Source organism: Mytilus galloprovincialis, chromosome 7 (assembly GCF_965363235.1).
Source record: "Mytilus galloprovincialis chromosome 7, xbMytGall1.hap1.1, whole genome shotgun sequence".
NCBI lineage: Eukaryota > Metazoa > Mollusca > Bivalvia > Mytilida > Mytilidae > Mytilus > Mytilus galloprovincialis.
Window position 1 is genome coordinate 64,754,868 of NC_134844.1, and position 11,864 is coordinate 64,766,731.

Below are 11,864 nucleotides of genomic sequence, written 5' to 3' on the forward strand. Positions count from 1 at the left end.
CCATAAATTAAGTATGGATGCATTCCTTAACAGAGAAAATTCATAGATTGTTGAACTTTGTGAAAGTAAATATATGATACCAATCGATTTTGAAAATTTCTGACCTGTCATTCCAGAGTTATCGGACTTTGGACCATCAAATAAATTAAGGGTAATAGTTTATAAGTTATGCAATAAATCTTGTATGATGCAGCATATAGCAATGTTATCCAGAGAAGGCAAAATTATGCATTATTCCGATATTGAATACCTGGTGGAATACTCCTAGTTTTACAAGTATATACAATATTTATCATGTCTCGAGGCTTTCATACACATTGGTGACCATATATCTACTGGTTCATGCTGACCAATATAACCTTAGCCAAACCACAAGGAAACAATAAGAACCGATATTTGTTAGCTAATGCACGGCTGAAAATCTAGATCGTGCACCTAAAGTGTTCCTCTACTAATTTTGAGTTCTAGTGCCTATCCGAAAACAAATGGTTTCACTAGAGTGGAATAGTAGCTTTCCTAAGGTGTATTTGGCAAAGTCTTTCCTATTTTCAGGTCCTCAATGCGCTTCAGCTTTGCACTTTATTTGGTCTTGTAACCATATAACAAAAAAATTGTAGCTTCTCAAAATCTTTACTAGTCAGAGTGGAATAGTAGCTTTCCTTGGGTGTATTTGGCAAAGCCTTTCCTATTTGTAGGTCCTCAATGCGCTTCAGCTTTGCACTTTATTTGGTCTTGTAACCATATAACAAAAAAATTGTAGCTTCTCAAAATCTTTACTAGAGTGGAATAGTAGCTTTCCTTGGGTGTTTTTGGCAAAGCCTTTCCTATTTTCAGGTCCTCAATGCGTTTCAGCTTTGCGCTTTATTTGGTCTTGTAACCATATAACAAACAAATTGTAGCATCTCAAAATCTTGAACATTATAAATAAATATTTAATACATGCACTATCATGGTAAGCCATTCACAGCTGCTCAAATTTCCCTGGACTAATAAAATCTTAAGTTGAAAAATACAGAATCTATTCTACATTAATTCTTTTTTAAACAAATAAATCATTATATCAATAATCCCTGATAGAATTGACAAATCTAATATATTTTTGATATTTTCTTTCTAAATATAGACTTCAAAATTAAATTCATTAAAGTAAGAATCAGTTTTTGACGCATTGTATGATGAACCATTCAGTTTGGGCCAGTATATTTAAGGAAAACTATCAGATACACAATTATAAATTGGAGATAGCCGTATGTTGATATTGATGATTTTTGGTAAACCTAGAACAAATGTGAAATAAAGGAAAATAAGAAAATATATATATTTATAAACATATATGTTAACCTGATAATTATGTTTGAGCATTTTTAAAGTTCAGCACTACTTATTTTAAGGAAAAGGTTTCTGCGTGTAAGCATATACCAGAGTCGCATCAGTATCTATCCCAGATAAAGCATATGAGTCTTAGAAAATTGTTTAATTCCAAGTGTTTTTGTTTGATAGAGAACATTAATGTTCCTTAATAGCAATCCTGAGCTGTTTTTATAGGATGGCACGGCAACTGACTCTCGGAAAGTTTTTTTCAGGATAAAAACAGAAAGCTATTTCTACTTGATTTTATGTCTGTAAATGCTATTATAGAACAAAATTTCGGCAAATGGTTGTCTCTTTCAGATAAGATTTATATGATAGTCACTTGCCCTTAAAAAACCTAATGTCGAACCTTGCATTTGCCAATTTTGAGCTTTTGCTTCTTATTAGAAAATGCAAGAAGACCGTCACCGTAGAACACAGTTAAACGTTGAACCCTATGAGAAAAAGTCATAGAAAATGTTATCTGGAGGGGGCACAACCAATACATAATTTCTGTAGAGAAAACACTGTCAAGCATACTAACAAAAATTTAACAATTACTATCCACACTGATCTGTGTCCACACTTGTTACATTTGAATAAAATGCATTTCTTGTCATAAAATCTTTCATCGTAAAAAGTATATATATGTAAGAAAGATTAGAGTTATCCCTCTTTATATTAGACATTATTGTTAATGATAGTGATGTTATCAATCAATAAGCCGTGTGAAAGAATGAATTTAAGTATTCATATTATATAACTGTATTTGCTTTGATTTATATACATGTGTTTTGGCACTGTGAATAGGTTTATAAAAAAATTAATTTGAATTTGAATTTATACCCGAGTCAAACTTTTAGGTTCGGGAAACAATAAATAATGATATGAAGTTAGCAATATCATTTAACTCTACTTTCCGCTATATAGATGACGTTCTTTCACTAAACAATTCAAAATTTGGTGACTATGTGGAACGCATCTATCCCATCGAATTGGAGATAAAGGATACTACAGATACAGTTAAGTCGGCTTCATATCTTGACTTACATCTAGAAATTGACAATGAGGGTCGGTTGAAAACAAAACTTTACGACAAAAGAGATGATTTCAGCTTTCCAATTGTGAACTTTCCATTTCTAAGTAGCAACATTCCAGCAGCACCTGCATACGGGGTATATATCTCCCAATTGATACGATATTCCCGTGCTTGCATTTCCTATCATGATTTTCTTGATAGAGGGTTACTGCTCACAAGGAAGCTTTTAAACCAAGAGTTCCAAATGGTGAAGTTGAAATCATCCCTTCGTAAATTTTACGGACGCCATCACGAGTTGGTTGACCGTTATGGAATAACCGTTTCACAAATGATATCGGATATGTTCCTTACGTCGTAACTACAATCCCCTTCCCTTTCATGAATGTGACCTACCGAATTAGACTATTTACCGGATTTGTAATCACATAAGCAACACGACGGGTGCCACATCTGGAGCAGGATCTGCTTACCCTTCCGGAGAACCTGAGATCACCCCTAGTTTTTGGTGGGGTTCGTGTTGTTTATTCTTTAGTTTTCTATGTTGTGTCATGTGTACTATTGTTTTTCTGTTTGTCTTTTTCATTTTTAGCCATGGCGTTGTCAGTTTGTTTTAGATTTATGAGTTTGACTGTCCCTTTGGTATCTTTCGTCCCTCTTTTATTACATTGGTTGCAATAAATTACATTGATTTCCCAGTTAAATAAAAACCGATAATTTCACAAAACTTTCAACAGATGGTGTATTCACAGGGAAAAGTAAAATCCACGGAAACGTCGCCATGCGATATCCACAAAAAGTCATCTTTTAAAAAAAAAGCAAACAAAATATGTAACGAGCACCCATTTCTTAAAAACATGAATAGTTTACATGGACTAATGTCAAATTGTTCGAAATATTTGAAGAAAAAAAAAAAACATGATCTGTTATTCGATTTTTAAGGTTGTGAATTTAAGCATGGATGCAATTTGTGTACTCTTCATTACAAAATCATTGAAAGTTTTGTCTGGGTCATAAATAAATGTAGGTGAAAAAACTGTCAAAATAAGTGCAATTTGGGTACCATCACGTTATGTCAATTAAAAAGCAACTAACGGTACGGTGCGAACACGGGTAAATTTATAAGTCGGTACAATCATCTAAGTCGCTATAAGACACATACCCAACTTTGAACCTATGTTGTACGCTTTCCGAGAATATAGCCTCCTTTATCTTTAGGTCCAGCAAGCCGTAGGCTAGACTAGTGTACACAAAGTACTGTTTTATGTTGTTGAAGGTTAACGATAGAGAACATTTGATTTTATCCCCTTCTTCCCTTTTTCGTAGCGTTGTGTCTTTTAATATTCAGTATCGATAAAAGAGAGGCAAAAGATATCAAAGGAACATTCAAACTCATAAGTAGAAAATATACTAACAACGCCATGACAAAAAATGAAAAAAAAACAACAAATGAAAAAAAACATCAGTATACAAAACACAACCTAGAACAATATACGAACCATACCAAAAAGATGTGGTTGATCTCATGTGCTCCGGAAGGGTAAGCGTATATCAAGACCAATTTCCCCGGTTACCTAAGGGCACCGGTTACCTCAGGGCCTACATCAGCGGACCTTTCTTCCACCTGCATATCATGCGCCTTGATGAATTACCATTATCAAATCAATATCAATCCTTTTGTGATTATCTTTTTGAGAGCCTCACATGTATATAATATAACCTATATTGCGATTTAAGTTAAAACGCGATTCCATAGAGGTACAACCTGTTTCTCGCTTATCGTTCCACTGTAAAACTAAAATACTATGTGTTATTGTAATGCAATAAAATTGAGAATGGAAATGAGGAATGTGTCAAAGAGACAACAACCCGACCAAAGAGCAGACAACAGCCGAATGCCAACAATGGGTCTTTTTTCTGTTTACTCCTTTACTATATCAATAGCATACTGTTTGTCAGGTTTCTGTATCCCCATTCATCGCCAAAATGGTAAAGTATAACAAACATATTAAAAATGCGGACTTTTAAATTGTAGCAGGTAAAAGCTTTTACCTCAAATTAACAAATCTAACTTGAATATTCTGCTAGACTTTCCAAAATCTATTTTTTTAAACCATGCAAGCATGTGTATTTTATTTTGTCGTTACACAAGTTAGGTGTGATCTATTTTTATTACTTATTTCATTATTATAAAAAAAAAATGCAGAAAGATTAAAATAAAAGAATAATAAAAGTGTGTGGATTAACGAAAAGGACTCTTGACAATCCGATAAGACATACCCGACTTTCATAAAGTATCATGTGGGCTTCAATAAATAAATAAACAATAAATTTGTATTTGTGAAAAATTATTGTATTTCGTCTTTCTACTGGGAATGATTGTCATCAGATTTCAAACGTTTAATGTTACCTCAGTTCTTCGGTTTTAAGCATGATTAAATTAATTGGCGCTATTTTCTTATTATTTTCTAGCTTGATCGTCTTAACATTGTTCCCTAGCTAATTTGTTAGCTAGCTTGAAACGTCTTATTTTTAACTATAGCTTGATACGTCTTATTTTTTCTACATTATAGATATAGTAAAATGCAAACATCGTTAAAAAAGATATCAGGGAAAACAGTCCGTTAAATTGTTTTTGTTTGGTTTTTTTACCGGTATTTTATCTATTGTTTCTTTTTTGTTATGTAGGTAACAAGTGTATCAGACTGAAAGTTGGCTCCATCCGTAAAATATTCAGTATGCCGTCGGAATATACAAATATTTACAATAGTACTGTCAAACTTGTCAAAAACAACCGGGTACCAGTCTTATGTAACAGGCAGGCGAAAAGCGCGCAAATATCCGCATGCCGTACATCACGTTATTTCGCGTATTTTCAACATAATAAACAACGGTGCCAGCCTAAATGAATATGTCTCAAGATTATTCACACAACCGTGTGCAACAAGACTGTGAATACTGCGGTAAGTGCATTTGGCCAATTTGAGAACTTATACTTATTTGAAGGATTTAAGTACGAAATTTGGCATTCTTTACCTGGTCCCGGAACTATGGGTTCACATTTTAGCCCTTACTTTTAGATTCTGTTTTTTTTTTTTTTTTTTTTTTCTTTACTATTTTTTTTAAAGCGCCACTTACAATATTTAAGTACAAATGAAAACTACATTAAAATTTAGTGATTATAATTTTACAAGAGAAGATGATTTACATGAGAGATTACCCTGTCATCACGACACAGATTGAAGATTGAAGAGTTTAGGGGACCAAACCCATGTCCCCCTAAAGTAAATAAAAAACCGACCAAACAATGGCGTGATCTGTCACATGTGTGAGGGTCTGGATGGGGTTAACAAAATAGAGACAAATGGACCAATACTTCAGAAAATTAAGCAAAATAAATATAATAATGGCATGTTACAATATGTAAAATAGAGAATAATGGTCAAGAATGGATTTCAAAAAGATGAGAAAATTACTTAAAATACAGAAATCAAGAATTAATCAAATACATGTATCTCAGTGTGTTGCAATTAGTAAAAGATCAGCACTGGTCTCGGTGATTATTATTTTTTTATATATTCTGTGACAACTAAAATCAGTGCATAATATTTTCCCGCAAGCATCTATCAATGTCCGAGATTTAGAGCTCATTTAGTTGTGTGAGTCCTCTTACTTTTTTTGTGTGTTTCAATTTGACCTAACAGTTGTCTTTCTGCTCCCCATCTTAAAAAACGACTTTATTACAATAATTTATAGTATCCATTGACGGAAAACAGTTTATATCAAAGTGGTCTTCTTCGATATACATGTAGAACATAATTAAACATACGTATCGCATTTCAGTGGAAGAACCAACCAGTCCTGACGAGACATGCGAGACAAACATACCATACGTTAGAGTGCAAGATGAAATTGAGTATGAGTAAGTTACTTTATGTAAAGAAAGTAGGGATTAATCCACCATCTTGAATATCGAAGCGAAGCACTTTATTATTTACAAGCACGGTGACCTATGATCACCTATGTTTTATTTTGTGTTTTATTTTATAACTCGACAAGGCCTACAACATATTACAAAATTATAAAAATGACATTTTATCGAGAAACTGTATCGGATGCCCTTAAACTGAAAACCCCATGGCGAAAAAAGGAAATGACCAAAATACAAACAACAATATTCAAAACACAACATAGAAAACTAAATCCACGAATTCACACGGAGGCGATATGTGTTGCTCCGGAAGGAAAAGTATATTTGCTCTCTCCGCCAGAAGACGTCTCCTATATTTGCTAGTGAAATTGTAAATATTTCGTTTCTTGTTTCTGTCTCTTTTCCCCAATTACACGTTTGCATATGTTTGTTGTAATTTGGTAATTTCTCTCCCTCAATAAATATTCAAATGCTTCTTGATTTGTCTTTGATTATGTGAAAGATGTAGGTAGTATATCGCAAGCTATTTCTTTTCATAATCTTATTTTATCAACACTTTAATCCTGAGACTATTATACTAACGTTAATATAAAATTCCAAGAATTTGTTTTTATTTAATTTTTCTTAAACAGTGACTTATAATTACATTACAATTCATATTATTATTAATTTTTACGTATAAGTAAGCCCACAATCTTAACATCAATCCCGATTTTATGGAAAATGTTTACTATATCATTATTTCAAAAATCTCTAACAAAAAAAAACTTTACAAAATGTGCATTATGTTTGAAAAAGAAATACGTGCTCTTATGTTGCCGTTGCCAACTTTCAATGATTTAAAGTTGGTTGGGGTCTAGATTTTTTTGTTTTAAAAAGAAACTGTTTTCATTGATTAATTTTTTTTAAATCAGGATTGTTTTACCAGGCAAATAATTAAGAAAATTCATGTTATGTCTAGAATTTACACATTTTGCACATAAATCAGGCCGTTAGTTTTCTCGTTTGAATTGTTTTACATTTGTCATTTCGGGGCTTTTCATAGCTGACTATCAGGTAAGGGTTTTGCTCAATGTTGTTTGCATATAGAAATTATTAATTGGTTTTACACGGCCGCATCTTCTACCTAATTGTGAAAATGAGAACCGTGATTCTGTATTGTTTTGTTTTTGCTTTCGGAAACATATCTAGCAAGCTATCCTTTCATCTGATATTTTTTTCACAAACTCAAGCTTCAAAAAAGGGTCGGCAATCAATACTTTTTTTTTAATATTTGAAATTATAGAATTTGGCAAAGTATGGAAAACTTTTACACAGACCAATACCTACATCACAGATTACCAGCAGGTCGAAATCCGATTTTGAATAATACAAATTGAATTATTTTTTTTACTAGATGTGATTTTTTTAAGTAACTGCTATATGTGCATGTTTACATAGTTCGGTGTTTTCTCAAGCGAACAACTATGGACCGTCAGGAATGCATTTCATGCATTTTTTATAATCAACAATATTTTTGGTTCCGCGCTTCCATTTTCAACATATAACTGAGTATCGGTTTACACAAAATCTTCTTTGACATTCATCTGATTATTTTTATGTTTTCGGTTTCAATCTTTTTGGTTTCGTTTTTACGTTGTTTTAAAAGTATAATCAAAGTACTGAATTACTGAACCTCGGATGACCGCAAGTTCTTGTGGATGGTCACAAGCACTTGTCTCAGAAAAAAAGTCACATTTCTATACCGGAAAACGGAGGCTTATGTACAGAGATATATTTTTTCTGAGACAAGTTCGTGCGTGGATGATGAATAAATGACAAGGAATTCAACTTCACTGCTTTAATATCTATTATATTGTGGCGATACAAATACGTATACTCTGGTTTGTTGTTATATATTATATTTATAATTGTATATAGCAGTTACATGTATGTATAATTTTCATCCAATTGTATATCAAATGTTCTATTCTACGATTCTAATAAAAGTGCAGTACAAGTGCATGGTGTACATTCTTCTATAACAATTCGATTTTTCCAATAGATTGGATTTGAGTAGATATTCATATTTTCCCAAAAAAATATTTCTGTACGTGTGCATTTTTTAATGCATATAAATATTTTCGTATTATAAATTTCTGTTCTTATGAGTATTCATTGAAGAAGTGAATTTATAACAAGCGATAAGAAATGTTATTTTGCACTCGATGACATCCGCGTATTTATACGATCGGTTACCACATGTACCAGTCAAAAACGAAAGTCAAATCTATATGGCAACAATACATCGGAATGCGAAGATAAAAAAAAATGATCTACTTTACACCACAGATTGATTGGTTGATTTTTTTCTAGAATGAGTTGGGAGTGTCTGTAAATTAATATCTTGGAGCTAGCTGCTACATGTTTGTGTGCCATCCATCATATATGTCGGACAACTACTCTCTCACTCTCTCTCTTTCTTTCTTTCTCAAATTATGGTAAAAGAAAAGTTTCAAATTTCAATATACTAGTTTCATCACATGCCTATGTACCAGGCAATTCTGTTGGAGATTGGAGAAAATAATCTTCATTCTGCCGCACTACTCCTAAGCGTAATAACCTTATTTTTCAAACACATATTGCTAGTTTGATGACTAGGAATTGTTCTACTAAGAGTAGATAAAAAATTATCGTTAGCTATACTGAAATGTTTATGACATACAAGTATTTCTCTGATAAAACGTTTTGTTAAATGCGACGATTGCACGTTTTACTGAAATGTTCACGACTAAGGTGTACTTTTTCTCATACAATTTTTGTGAGAATTTTCATTCATGTGTATAGCTTCGAATTACAGATACTATCTGGCTTAGGATGATAATTAAGAAGATTTCACTTTTGATCGCATTTTCTTTTTCAATGTATCTTGCTTTTATAAAGTGGGAGTGTGGTCATTAGTAAGTTATCTCTTTGTTATAGCTCCGAGGCCTTGTCTTTATGACGTATCCGAGTTAAATATTTCGACATCTTATATCCTTGAAACAATGCAGATCTATATTTTAATGCATATTAAACGAGAAATTTATTTCATATAGATCATACAATATCATGAAATTATGTTATGCCAAATATGCAAGAAAATTCGTATACAGTTTAACGTTATTATAACGCGAACGTCAAATTACGGTTAAGGGGACATTTCATTTGACATCTTAGATCGTTTCGGATTTTCTAACAGCAACTCAAACAAAAGTACATATCATATCATTTTAAAGGAAATTAAATGTATTTTCCATTCATATCAGTAAACAGGTGTTAAAAAATTGAGATATAGTAGAATTTCGTTTGATAAAAAGCCTCTGAATTATTCTTTGTGTTATTTTGTCCATCGGGACATTTTATTGGACACGGGGGAAATGACGATGTTTTTAAAATAAAACCGCAGTAACTTAATGATGACTTCAGATAGCTTCTTCAGGACATGTATAATTTTTCTGATATTATTAAAATCCATTTTCTTCCATAATATCTTATGAAAGTGAAGACAGAAAAAAAAATTACGGGTTGAACAGCTAATTGGGACATTTTTTCTCTTTTTTATTTAAATTCTTTTTAAATCAAAAACGTCTGTTACTTCATTTTAGGTTAAATGTATACAAAACAATTGCAAAAATTTTAACCATTCTACTTACTAATGAATCCGCACTGGGATTTTAAAGACTCGCATAAAACAAAATTGTAACAGCGGGACACCCTTGAAATGACGTTATAGGCATCGAAATGAGCAAAGTTTTTCATTAAAAAATAGACAAAGCACAAAATCATCGATGATATTGATTTCTGTGGTTTATTTCCTTTCGAATGATATGCATAACATGGATATTTATTGGATAGGATAAGAGCTTGGATTTGAATAACCCGCCTTCTAACCCATATTTCCAAAGTGACACCAATATCGTGCGCAACGTCTAAGTCTTTTGAAGATATATACTCGAAATACTAAAAAATAAAATATATATATATCAGTCTCACAAGAAACCGAGAACGGAGGTCCCCATTTTATCTTTTGGTTGTCAGAAATCGAATTCCGAGATCGAAATCTACGAATGATTGAAAATCATATCAGCAATTTTGTTTCTAATGATATAACATGGCAGTACATTTCCCATATATAAGCCTAAATATGAAATATAAAAATAAGACGATGTGGTACCATTGCCAAGAAGACAAGTCTCCCCCAGAGACCAAATGACATAGACGTCTACGACTACAGCTCAACGTGCGGCATTCCATAATGAGCGATAAACTTATACGTTGATTGTACTTGCATTTTTTTTTTTCATTTTTTAATTTCAGACTTCTTTTGCATTGGAAAAAACTATGTGAGGAAAATGTTCAAGACATTAACAAGGAAATAGAACTTATTTGCCAGGGAGAAAACAGGCTCGTCGAGTTGACAAAGAAAGACCGTGATGTTTATCCTCGCTATCGAGCTAAAATAAAGCAGCTTCAAAATTGTAAAAGTGACGTTGAATCCCTTGCAAAGAAATTCCAAAATTGTATACAGAGGGACTGTAACGTGTTCGTTCCACTCAGCAGACAAGAATGTCTTCACAAATTATACTGCTGTCTTCAAAAACGCTTTAGAAAAACAAAGAAACATGCAAAGTTAGACCTAAATGCCGACATTCGACGACGCTTTGGAAGCTTTTTCGAAAAACATGCCTTTTCCGAAATGAAGCGGAAATACTTTCGGAAATATTTCCGAAAGTTGGGAATTGAAACGGAAAATTTGACCCCAGCATTAATGGCGACGGACCGCGCGAAAACAATCAAAATTGTTGTTAATGACCGCATTTTTGCATTTAAGCATATGTTAGGAGTTTCAGTATTGAGCCGAATAAACGAAGTTCCCGAAATTTTAAGACCTCGTTCATCACTGTCATTGCTTACGCGAAGTCGCAGACTTTCAACAAATATTCTCAAGACTTATAACGTTTCAAAATCCGGATTGATATGTAAACCTGATGGTGATATAACTAATACTGGACATTCAGAAAAGTCGCCAGCTTCCAATGGTTTTGAAGTTAACAGGCATCCATCTAATATAATAACTGATTATTTTGTAAACAGAAAATTAACCCCGTACGAAAGTTACGCTCAATCCGTAGAGGACTCCGACCCTTGTTTGCAGAAAGAAATATCACTAACGAAAAACATTTGTCGCTTTTCGTCGTCTCAAGACGACGCTTATTGTAAACAGAAGGTACCAGCAGAGACCCTCAAGAGGCAAACGGAGACAGAGTGTCCATTTGATCAGGTTTCTATTGTAGATGACACTCATTGTAAAATATCCGTTGGACAAACTGAGCCGATATGTCCTGGTCAATCAGACCCTATTTCCAGGGACAATAGTTTCGCGCAGAAGGAATCATTCGGATTAGAAAACTCTTGCAATACAACATTTGTTGCAGTTGATCGTGATTGTCTACCAAAACAACACAACAAACCAATAATCAAAATACCTCAAGCTGAATCAAACATATTGGAAAATCCCTGTTCGCT

General features: G+C 33.0%; 1 long non-coding RNA gene across 1 annotated transcript; it reads left to right on the forward strand.

Annotated features, from left to right (window-relative positions):
- Positions 1–5,234: 5,234 nt before the first annotated feature.
- On the forward strand, positions 5,235–11,089 carry LOC143083475 (uncharacterized). The gene is made up of 3 exons (XR_012980726.1): positions 5,235–5,349; positions 6,230–6,308; positions 10,656–11,089. It is a non-coding gene; the product is annotated as an uncharacterized LOC143083475 (long non-coding RNA).
- The last annotated feature ends 775 nt before the right edge of the window (positions 11,090–11,864 follow it).